Source organism: Marmota flaviventris, chromosome 4 (genome assembly GCF_047511675.1).
Source record: "Marmota flaviventris isolate mMarFla1 chromosome 4, mMarFla1.hap1, whole genome shotgun sequence".
NCBI classification, from domain to species: domain Eukaryota; kingdom Metazoa; phylum Chordata; class Mammalia; order Rodentia; family Sciuridae; genus Marmota; species Marmota flaviventris.
The window spans coordinates 137,789,945-137,802,955 of NC_092501.1; positions in this window are offsets into that span (position 1 = coordinate 137,789,945).

The window sequence follows — 13,011 nt, forward strand, 5'->3', positions numbered from 1 at the left end:
ATTTTGCTAGCCCTCCGGTAGCCACACCCCTGGTAGCTGGTGCAAGAGACCTCAGTTGTCAGCACTAGTGGGAGCGGTAGCCGGGAGTTCCGCGCCGCGGTCCCGTGCCACTCCTGATTCCCTTGGTCTGGCTATAGTGCTCATGGGAGAGCTGGGAGGGGCCCTTAAGGTTTCCCCGCTGTGTGGAGAGGGAAGGCTAGGGGATTACACACCTGTCGCCGCTGGTTTAAATGAAGTTATGTCCTCCGCACATTCTGGTGACATCAGTTCTCTGCCATGGTGGTATCCCATGCAAATGGCGACAGTTCGTTCCCTTTGCCGGGTGACCAATGCAACGGGTGGGTCCTGACTGTCTCTCCCAAGCCCCGTTTCAATCCTGTGGCCACTGCCTATGAAGGCTCAGTTGGCATTAAACTCCGTAGGATCAGAAGGTCCGACCAGTTGTTTCAGCGGGATCGTTTAGTGCTGAGTCACAGCAGTTTGTCTGCTAGAAGCAGCCCAACGGGAGCTTGAATTGAGGCGATCCGGGCTCAGTGTGTTCTGAGAGGCCAGACTGTTCGCCCTAGATCCACGTCAGCTCAGCATTGCCTGGTGATCCTGAGCAAACAGCATTTAGACGGTTTACGACTCCCTATGCCCGCACAGCTGAAGAGGTCAGAGACTTGATCTCTCCATGCCCGCCGCCATGTTGGATCTCCGGTATTGTGGTTTTGAAATCAGAAAGACCTGGGTTCCAAAATGAGCTTCATAACTCAGGTAGAGTATTCAGAATGCAAATGCCATATCAGTCTTTCAAGGATATTGTGAGGATTAAAGATTGTTTTCAGTAATAAACTTACCACATAGTCAGTGTTCAACAAATGATAATTGCTATATTAAAGACATTCAAGTGTGGGAATTCTGCAAAGTCTTGTATGACTCTCATTTATTTATTGGAAATCTTGCAGTTCCAATTATTTACCTATGTAACCTAATTTCCCACATGCAAAGTAAGCATGTTCTTTTTTTCTCCTACTTAGTGGAAATTAAGTCATTTTAACACATTGACTTTTAAACTTCTGTAAAGATGAGAATTTTGATTTTTAGCCCTTCACATTTCAAATGATACAAAAGACATGCATAAATCAGATCTATTTGATATATTTTATCTAGTTTTACTAATGTTTTTTTAAATATTTAAAATTGTGGACCAGTAAGTGAAAAACAAGGAAAGGCATGAATGCAGGTTTTATATCAGGTGCTTATCAAATTCCTACTAAAGAGAATAAAGGGTGCAGATTCTTATGCTCTAGTAGTTTTCTATCTTTGAAATTTCCAGTTGAATTTCTTAGGGAATCATATTGCAATCCTATTGCTGCTACAGAAATGAGTATTTGCAGGAAGTAGTGGCACACACCTGTAATCCCAGCTGCTTGGAGACTGAGGCAGAAGAATTGTTATATTCAAAGCCAGCCTCAGCAACTTAGCAAGAGTGTCTCAAAATAAATAGTAAAAAGGACTGGAGATGTTGTCAGTGGTTAAGCACTCCTGAGTTCAATTCCTTGTAACAATAAAAAAAATTTGAGTATTTGACACCTGAGCCTATTTTTCTTCTGAAATAAGTAATAGAGGCTATTAGAAATTTATCTACAAACTGTTCCTTAAATTTTCTCCCCTCTGAATTTAATTTTTAGAAATTAATGAGCTTTGTTGGTACATTCTCCTGGAAATTAATGAGAGATTATGTAATTCTTTTTAGCTGTATAAGGGATTCTGGGCTCTGATCTAATAGGGTATCTCTTCTGACCCCATACATGTTCAGTGGACAATAAAGGCCAGTTCCAACTGTTCTTTTGGAACATCTTAGAATAAATGGGCCAAGGACCTGAACAGATACATCTCAGAAGATGATATACAATCAATCAACCAATATATGAAAAAATGTTCATCATTTCTAGCAGTTAGAGAAATGCAAATCAAAACTACTCTAAGATTTCATCTCACTCCAGTCAGAATGGCAGCTATTATAAAGATAAACAACAATAAGTGTTGGCAAGGCTGTGGGGAAAAAGGTACACTCATACACTGCTAGTGGGACTACTACTATGCAAATTGGTGCAGCCAATATGGAAAGCAGTATGGAGATTCCTTGGAAAACTGGGAATGGAATCACCATTTGACCCAGCTATCCCTCTCCTCTCTATACTCAAAGGACTTAAAAACAGCATATTACAGGGATACAGCCACATCAATGTTTATAGCAACACAATTCACAATAGCTAAATTGTGGAACCAACCTGGATGCCCTTCAATAGATGAATGGATTAAACAAAATGTGGCCTATATACACAATGGAATATTACTCAGCAATGAAAGAGAATAAAATCTTGGCATTTGCAGGTAAATGGATGGAGTTGGAGAAGATAATGCTAAGTGAAGTTAGCCAATCCCAGAAAACCAAATGCCAAATGTTATCTCTGATATAAGGAGGTTGATTCATAGTGGGGTAGGGAACGGGAGTATGTGAGGAATAGACAAACTCTAGATAAGACAGAGGGGTTGGAGGGGAAGGGAGAGGGCATGGGGTTATAAATGATGGTGGAATGTGATGGTCATTATTATCCAAAGTACATGTATGAAGACATGAATTGTGAATATACCTTATATACAACCAGAGATATGAAAAATTGTGCTCTATATGTGTAATAAGAATTGTAATGCATTCCCCTGTCACATATAGATAAAAATTAAAAAAAATTAAAAAAGAATAGCATATCACCTGAGTATGAGTGGAAAGGTAATGGATTTCTCACCTGGAGAGTAGGAATTAGGAAACAATGGTCAGGTGGGGAATAGGACCCTGAGAAGCATCACACAAGAGAGTCCAGGAGAGTTTCTCTTGTTTGTTCATTTGTTGCTGATGAGTCAGTGTAAGAGGTTTTCAGGCAGTTTGATTAACAGGAAATATTCTGAAGTGTGAGCTATGCAGACATCTCTGTGAGAAAGATGCCCTCCTATGTGAACTGAATGCTTCCATTATATCTTTTTAGTAGAAAGCAGTTGTGGAATATGCTGAATAACTAGGAATCACTTTCCAGGAGATTGTGAAAGTCTTCTGCTACTATGCAGGTGGTTGTTGGAGCTGTGTGTGCTTTAGAGGCCAAGAGACACCAAGAGCCATGGTGTCATGTTAGCACAGTACTCTGAAGATCTGTATGTTACACATCTCTTCATAGGTTAAACATCTATATCCCCTGTCTATGTTATGTCCAGTGGCAGGTAATCTAGGATTTGACTCTTAGAATTCTGCTGAAATAGGACACTGAGTTGAGATTATATTTAGTTGTGAATAGTCATAGTTTCTTTTTGAAACTATGAAATCAACCATAAAATATACAAGATCAGATTAGCCAGGCACTGTAGGCCATGTTGGCAATCCCAGCTTCTAGGGAGGCTGAGGGAGGAGGATTCCAAGTTTGAGCCTAGCCTCAGCAACTTAGTGAGACCCTGTCTCAAAATTCAAAATAAATAAATAAAAATAAATGGAATGTAGTTTGGTGATAGCAAACTTGTCTAGCATACATGAGGACCTGGGTTCAATCTCCAGTTTTGGGGTGGGGGGTGTTAGATCAAAAATATAGTAACTCAATATTGTGTTAAAAAAGATGGGGGAAACAGGGAGGATATTAAAATCCCAACCTGCAAAGGGTTGCTTTTGCTTTCAAATGAGAGGGTGGTGTCATTCATACTACTACTACTACTACTACTACTACTACTACTACTACTAATAATAATAATAATAATAATAAATCTGTCTTGCTCTCTTCACTACCTAGTATAGCTGGTTTATTGATTAGCAGAGCACAAAAATAAATAATAAACACACAGAAGACAAAAATCTGCTTTGTTCATAGGATTTGAGAAAGTTGTATCAGTGTGAATACAGGTGATATAAATAGTCTGTACATATTTTTTAAATCTATAAAAGACAGAAGAGAGCTGACTCATTTGGCCATAGCCTAGAAGCCATTTAATGTAGAGTGAAGAATGTTGTTAAAAGGGGGAGACTAATATTGAATATTGGTTTTTGCATTTCTGTTGCACAAACCATGTTCTTATCTTAAATCTTCAGTGAAACTTGCTATGTATGAAATATCTTGTTTGTGTAATTTTGGGGGTGGGAAACTAGGAAAGTGTTGATTTCCATGTCTGTTTTGACCTACAGAAGAGAAACAGGAAAGCTATAAGAAACAAGGTGTGAGAACTCCAATAGCCAGAAAAGGAGGCGGTCATAGCCAGTAACGAGAAAGAGAAGAAAGCCCTTTGGGAGGGAGTTTCACTTCACTCTTGGGTTTTACAATCAGGGTGCATCATGAGAACAGGGAAAAAAGAACAGAGCTTGGTCACTATTAGTGCTTCATGAAAGCTGTTAATATTATTTTTATCAGTTTTGTTGTTGTTGTTGAGAAGGATCAACACCTATGATAATGACCCCATGGCACTGAAAATCTATTGGGTAGTCCTTTATTCAATAACTTAAAGCAAGACCTGAAGGGGGGTTCATTTTCAACTCCACAGCATGAGGTATGCACCAAACTCTGAGACTCCTGCTATTTGAAACTACCCTGTAACAATCATCAAAATGGCCAAGGATTTCAGGGTAGATGTCTATGAAATTCCCTCCTTGAAAGGAAACAGTCTCTTATAAATAGGAAGGAGAATAGAGTATTTGACAGTTTTAGTTTGTCACCCATATCAGACCAGCATACTTAGGCCAAAAAATGTCTTTAATTTCCTCCCCTAAGAGTTCACCACAGTGGAAACTTCTAGATGTCTAGAGAAGGGTAACTTCCAGGAGAAAGCTGCAGCAACCTGCATGACAAGGGAGAGATGCCACCCTGTTATACAGAGGCCAGGGCATTCTGTATCCACCAAGGCCTGAGATTGGGTGCACACCCAGGTGGCAGTAACCACAAGAAATTCTAGCCTCCTGGATCCTGGGATGGAGGGAAGGGTGGAAATCTTCCAGTGGGGATTTGGGGTGAAAATATTTGTTAACTCGCTCCATGTAGTGGTTCAGATGCTTGAGATTTGTAACTCTTTGCAAAAGACTCTTTTATTCATATTTATATCTCCAGAACCTCTCTTCATGGCTGGGATATGATAACGAACCATGATTGTTTGTTTTATAATAATGATAAACATTTGATAGGATAGTTTATTAAGTGGTGCTAAATGCTTTATAAAGAATGATGGGATTTAATTCTCACAAAAATGTTGTAGATTTTTGCTATTGTTTGAATCTGAAATGTCCCACAGAAGCTCATATGTTAAAAGTTTAGTTCTCAGTGCAAAGTTCAGGGTGGAAGTTTTTAGATCATAAGGCCTCTGACCTCATCAATGAATTAATCTATTGATGGGTTCATAGCTGAATGGACTATTGGGAGGTGGTTAAAATTTTAGAGGAGTAGGTCTTTGGGAATCATATCTTGTCTTAGGCCTCTCTTTCTCTCTCCTTCCCACCTACCATAAGGTGAACATCTTTGCTCCACCATCTGTTCTCCATCACGATGTTCTGCCTTGTAATGGCCTAAAAGGATAGGTTCAAATGACTGTGGACTGAAACCTCAGAAACAATGAGTCAAAATAAATCTTTCTTCCTTTAAATTGTTTTTCTCGGGTATTTTGCTATTGTGAAGAAAAACTTACTAACAGGGTAGTCTAATCTCTATTTTACAGATGATAAAAAGGAGATTCAGAGAAATTAAGGGAACTTGTCCAAGGTTACAGATTTTTTTTAAATGTCCAAGTCAGACTAAGAACTCAATCACTTTGACTTTCTCTAATTGTTGAATTCAGTTGGTTAGGAAATAGTTGTATAAATTATATAAGCTGGGATTTTTCTATGTCCTTCTGTCTCTTGCTTATTAAAGTTAGGGTATTTCCTTCCATTGCTTTCTACAAACCCTATAAGTACTTTTCTTTCCTAAGTATACCTGACCTTGAGTATTCGTGAAGTGAAATAGTAATTTAATTCATTGCATTCTCTTTTATGTTGTATGTTTGATATAGTGACTTGCAAGACGGTCCTTAAAATGCTAGGCACAGGTTGTTAAATTGGAGTTCTAGTAAAATTAAACCAGAGATCAAAGCTGGAAATAGCTTACGTTTATTTGGATTTTGCCAGGGGAACATTAGCACTTTCTGACATTTGAAAGATGGTGCTTTTATGATCTTTCCATAATAGATTTACTAAAGCACTCCATCTTATTTAAATTCCAGTGATCCTAAAGAAAAAAAAATGTGTATCTTTGGTTATCTTGTAGTTGATGGACTTGAATCATTCATGACTGAAAAATAATTTTCAGAACAAATGAAATAGCATTTGACTGAATTCTTAAGACAAATCAGGACATTTGCCCTGCAAGCCACTATTTAAATGACAATGTAGAGTAAATGGCTAGATATTTCACATATGCAAATATTACTTTGGAAGTGATTTGATTATTTTCTCAATTATGTTTGAACACTATTACCATAACTAGCGACAATGACCATTCTAAATTAAGTACTATATTTTTTGAAGTTTTTCATTCTTTGAAATATTTCAATAGAATTAAAATAAGAAAAGAAAAGCATATTGACTACTCAAACATGTTTGTTCCATGCAGTACAGAACTGGAATGAATGGACAAAATGCAGAGGATATGAAAGCCCTCTTCCATTATGTCTAAAGAGAGAGATCCAAGGGGAATGTTTAGCCTCACAATATTTAATTAAAAGTCACTATATTTAGATACAATGGAGAGGCATTCACTATTATCATTAACAATCTCACGTTAATTCAACTATTCATAGTGTCCTAACTAGGTTACAGACCACTGAAGCTTTAGACAAAGAACACAGCAGACATGGTTTATGGTTGCTTTGTGTATCAGAAATTTTAGGACATCAAGGAGAAAAACTGAAAACTGTGTCAGGAATCAATACAGGCTCACCTATTGAGAAAAAGGTACATATTTCCATATTAATAAGACAAGAAAACATGAAGCAATTTCCTACTAGTTTCACTCAGGCTGGTGTTTTTCAATTTTTTTTTTTTTTTAAGAATAATTTATTGAGTCAGGTCCGTAGCTCACTCTGGTACAAGAAGGAGGTCACAAGAATATCTGGAGCCTCCTTGAGGTAGAGGATGGTTATGAGAAAGACGGAGAAAACAGAGTCGTGGCCCTAATTAGCTTCTATCAGAGCAAGTCTGTCGTATTTGCTTTTGAGTGACATTCCTCTAATGATTTCATTTTGAAAAATAATTATGCACCTAAATATGTTACTACAGTGAAACTGGTTCTTTGCTTTTTAATCCTTTAGGTCTCAAATATTAATACTCACTCTTCAGATAAGTTTTTTTTATTTTAATCTTTTACCTAGCCAAGATGTTATTCTTGACCTTTGTACTCTATCTCCTTCTTATTTCTTACAGCAAGCTTAATTATTTTTTACTTTATTTGTACACCTCTAAATTGTCTGGCTTCTGCATATATAAGCTTTGCTAGAGCAGGTACCTTATCCCCCTTGATCCTGGCTATGTCCCCTTATATTATACCTGATACAATGGAAGTGCTCAATAAATGTGACATGAAAAACTGAGTTAAAAACTGAATGAATGAATAAAAGTGGTCATAGCTGTATTTACCTTATGACTCAGGCATGCTTGATTATTATCTATAAGACCAGAAAGAGGAATTCTTCACTACCAATAACCTTTTTGACCACAGGAAGTATTCTGGGTATGACCAGTGTCAAGATGAAATAAAGATTTGGTTTAATTTTTGCCTCATTTAAACACTGCTCCTCAGCTTCAAGGTCTACTTTCTATACAATTCTAGGATCTGTGCATACACACCTCAGCTGCACTACTAAGTAAAAAGAGTCAGACCAAAATATTTTATTTATTCAGATTATCTATACAGCCTCAGAAGCTATTATTATACAACTTTGTTGAGTAAGGGTGATAAATGCTGGAGATTGGAAAAACACATTTGTCACAAGGTGAGGAGACTGGCTGTCTTACTGCAGAAGTAGCAGCTAGGGTTTTACATCTACCACAGGCAAAGGTGAGATGATAGAAGGAAAAATCTACCTCCCAAGACTACCTCTTCAAGACCCTTCTTGTCACCTTCAAGCACGTGGAGACTCTGGTGTCAAAACAGACCCCCAAAGTCTCTTGTTGCCTATGATTCTGTGTGGAAATCGATGATCCCTATTTTAAACTCCTTGATTGTGACCTTGAAAAATAAAGGGGGATGGTAGTGAGCACTGTGTAATTTATACAAGTACACTTGACGGTCTAGCCTGCCAATCCAAGTTTGCTTGGCCCCTTTCAAGTATTTCCAACAGTCAACCTTTTCTTTCATTTTTTTTTAAAGAAGAGAATGTTTTTCTTACTAAAAATTTAACTGTGGTTTTTCTTCCAGAATTGCACCTTCATTGCTATTATTATCTCTTTCAACTCACTTTGTATTTATAATTCTTTTTAGGTCTTTGAGTAGTTTCCAGTAATTAAATAATCTACCAAATTAGAAAAGATATGTGGAAACAGACCTTCAAGTTTGATTAATTTCCAAATTAACCATGAAGGATTTAAAAAATTAAGAGCCAGAATTAACCTATGGGAAACCAAACTGTGCTTTTAAGTCTCACCAACATGCAAGGTTTATTTATAATTGATCACCTATATTGCTAAGTAATTCTAAGTGAATAGCGTCCAACCTCAGAATTTATATGCTCATGAAGTAATCGCTTGGGGTGTCTGTGGGGTGTGGTTAACTATAGTTTGTTCAGAATCTCAACACAAACACAAATAAAGCCTCCACTCCAACCCACAATATGAAACCATTATGGCCATTACACTACAGGCACCAAGGACTCGACCCCAGGATCCAGCTGATTAAAACAAAATAAACCACCACAGTCTAATGAACCAAGAAGGCCATGTGTTAAGCACAGGGGCATATTAAGAAATGGAAGTAGGCATAAAATGCTAAACAAAATATGTATATAGAAAAGAGAAAACATCTAACAATGTAAGCTTACAAAATGCCCCGTAGGAAATATTTCCTACATAATTTGTTTCCCTTGCTGGATTCTACTTTACAAAGTAAAGGATATTTTTACTTATGCAGAGAGAAGTGCACTTTAAATGAAAAGCAAGAATAATGAAAATATTAAGATTGCAAAAGTCAGTCTGGGTTAACTGTGGCATTGGAGATCAGGGTAATTGTCCAGGGACTCTAAAATTTCAAATACTTTACTACAATTTCTTATAATTCTCAAGGTCTCATATTCTTACAATTTTTCCTCTTCATTTTTATGCGTCGGTTCCCTCTTTTATCAACAGTTTTGTTTTCTGTGGTTTCAACCATGGCCCAAAAATATTATATGGAAAAATTTCAAAAATAATTAATTTAAGTGTTTTAAATTGCTTGCTATTCTGAGTTGCATGACAAAATTTTGTGCCATCTGACTTCCTTTTGCCTGAGACATGAATCACTTCTTTGTCTAGTGTATCCAAGCTGTATATGCTACTTACCTGTTACTTACTTAGTAGCCATCTCAATTATCAGATCTACTCTTATAGAGCTAGTGTTCAAGTAACTACTATTTTACTCAATAATGGCCCCAAAGCTTAAGAGTAGTTAAATTAGCAATTTGAATATACCAATAGAATCATAAGATGTGTCCTTTTAGTGAAAAGGTAATAATTCGGGCTGGGGATGTGGCTCAAGCGGTAACACACTCGCCTGGCATGCACAGGGCACTGGGTTTGATCCTCAGCACCACATAAAATAAAAAAATAAAGATATTGTGTCCACCGAAAACTGAAAAATAAATATTAAAAATTTTCTCTCTCTCTCTCTCTCAAAAAAAAAAAAAAAGAAAAAAAAAGAAAGGGTAATAATTATTTGCTTAATAAGGAAAGACAAAAATTGTATGCTGAAGTTTCTAAGATCTATGGTTAAAAACCTTTATTAAAGATATTTCAAAGAAGGAGGAAAGAAATTTTTGCTAGTTTTCTTGTTACATCCCAAACTGCAAAAAAGCTATGGCCACAGTGCACAGAAACTGTTAAGATAGAAAAAATATTAAATTATAGAGTTCAGAACTATCCATGGTTTTCGGTGTCCACCGGTGGTCTTGGAACATCCTCTGCAGATAATGGGAACCCATTGTACTTTCATCTCATATTGCATTCTGATGTCCTCTCATACAAAACTCAGTTTTTACACAATTTTCAAAAACATGATATCAAGTTGATCATTTTGTGACACTGATCATTGTTGGGGAGCCCTCTCAAAAGCTAATCCCCTTCCCATTCCGTTTATTTCTGTCTCACTTTCTCTCAACTTGCTGTTACTTTAGGCTTCACAATGAGAAAATGCTTCATCAGATGAGTTTGGCAATTATATTTTGTTGCAGGTTATGTGAGTATTTGAGTTAAAAGCAAGTAAGTAAATGAATAAATAACTGGATTTTGCTTTCTCTGAGAGGAATTCCAACGGGTTAAAAAATAATCTTCTCCTCACCATAATTATACAAAATATATGCAGAATCACATATGGACCTAGTATAGATTTACTTTTATAAAGCTCAAATTAATTTTTTTATTTTTAGATGCTCTTTAAGATGCATTTATTAATAAAATTTATTCATCTGGAATATTTAGAGCTCTTGGAAAATAGGTGTGGAAGTTTCCTTCCTTCTTATGTTCATAACTACAATCAGAAATGTGTGAAGTTTCCAAGTCCCTGTACCTACCAGTACTAGGAAATACTATTTGAAAACATTTTGAAAATTTTACAGAGAACAAATATAGCTTATAGTGGTTTTAATTTGTCTATCTGCATCCTGACAGTGTTGAACTCTCTGATATATGCCTATTGGCTATTTGTTTCTTCTTCTGTGCACTTCCATTTCAAGTTTTAACAATTTTTAATTGGGAGTCCATATTTTACTTGTTGATTTATAATAATTCTTGATCCATAAATAGGCTTTATGTCTTCCAATTTTTTCAAATATATTTTCTTATTTTTTTTAATTTTGATTTTTTTCTTTTGGGTTTCTTCTTAAGGTAGTTAGGTGGAAGGAAGCCTTTTCCATTCCAATAGCTCTTAAATATTTATCTATATTTGCACCTAGAAGTTTTGGTTTATATCTTGAAAGTTTGGTCAATATGAAATGATCTTTGAGATCTGATTTGTGGTAAAATCTAACCCTGTTTCCATAAATAGTTAAGCCATTTTTCTAACACTGTTGAACAATCTATCCACATTCTGCCTTTTGGTATCATTGAAACAATAGTTTTTGTTGACTAATAAATCCATCTTTTCTCAGTGATATTATTTTTATCTTTAGATTATATTTTAATTTTTGTTTCCATCTAATTGGAAATATCTAGTTATAAAACCAAATACTACATATTGTCATAAAATATAAGTAGTATTTTTGTGTCTTAAACCTTCTGTTTCTGCTGAAGATGAACTCCTCCAACTCCTTGATCAATTTTTAAATAATCTGCCATTCTTTCTTCCCGAAACAAACCATTTATTTCAAAGCACATATAATTCAGAATACATCATCTACTGCTCTACTTCCTATGATATAATCGGTAAATATCATCAAGTTACTCTTCAGTTAGTGAAGACTTTAGCACCTTGAGTATTTATCTTTCTCTCTGCCACTATAGAGCCCAACCTTCTTGATTATTTTGATACTTTCATAAACCATGCTCATATACTCTGGAATTTTCAATTTTGACCTTTAACATCAAGTGTTCCATTCCAACTCAGCCACATACTTCCATAGTTGTAGACTGGACTTTGTCATAACATAAAAATACATGCATATATGTCTATCTAGATATAGTTAATCATAGTGTTATATATTTATATATAGTGTTTTATATATATATATATATATATATATATATATATATATATATATATATAGGCATATATATATATATACATAGTTATACAGTTACACAGACTCATATCTATTTCCATCTATCTATTCACACAGTACAGAATAGTACATTATAAAATACATAATATAAAAAATGGATAGCTACATAGGAATAGATAAATAAGTAAAAATAGCTATTTGAAGCCATTGGTAGCTGTCTGTATATCCGTATTTATCTAACTCTATGTCTAAAGAGTAATAGAGTTTTATGTGAATAAATAATTATTTTCATAAATAATTCCCATTCTATAAATATTTTCTGGTCACTACATATGCTTACTCAGTAATATTCCTTCAAGATGCTTGAATAGTGATATAGAAATATCTAAAGCTTTTTAGTCTGTTTAGTACACTCTATGGAAGGGTTGGGATACAGTGGATGTTTTTGTTTTGAATATGTCTCTATTGATTGACATGCTAGGAGGTGACCGCAAGAGAGTGAGTGACTTGAAAGTGAGATATTGGAGGTAGAGCCATTACTGGAAATAACAAATTCTGTATCCCTGTCTATATCTGTGTAGACATCTACATATCCATAACCATAAAAAGTGCTCTAGGAAGATTCACATTAAATTAATGACTATCTCTGACAAAAAGAGTGTGACTGTGGTGTTCCAAAATCAGGTCAACTTCAAGAATAAGGCCGGCTTCTATAACATAATTTTTTAACCATTAGATAACATATGTGTGCGTTTCTGTAATTAAAAATAAAAATACAACATGTCCTTCTCCTTGGAATAATAACCAGGTATTGAATGGTGGTATATTTGTGTGTGTGTGTGTGTGTGTGTGTGTGTGTGTGTGTGTGGTGCTGGGGATCAGAACCAGGGCCTCACAAGTGCTAAGCAAGCAGTCTACCACTGAGCTACATTCCATCCTTTATAGTATATTTAATTAATTGACAAACTGGACAAGAATATCAGATATTTGTTACACTCTCTGTATTCTCTTTCAGGAATGTGTTATTATGTCTATGTTTGGTTTCTTTATGTCTTACCATAAAATGGTATG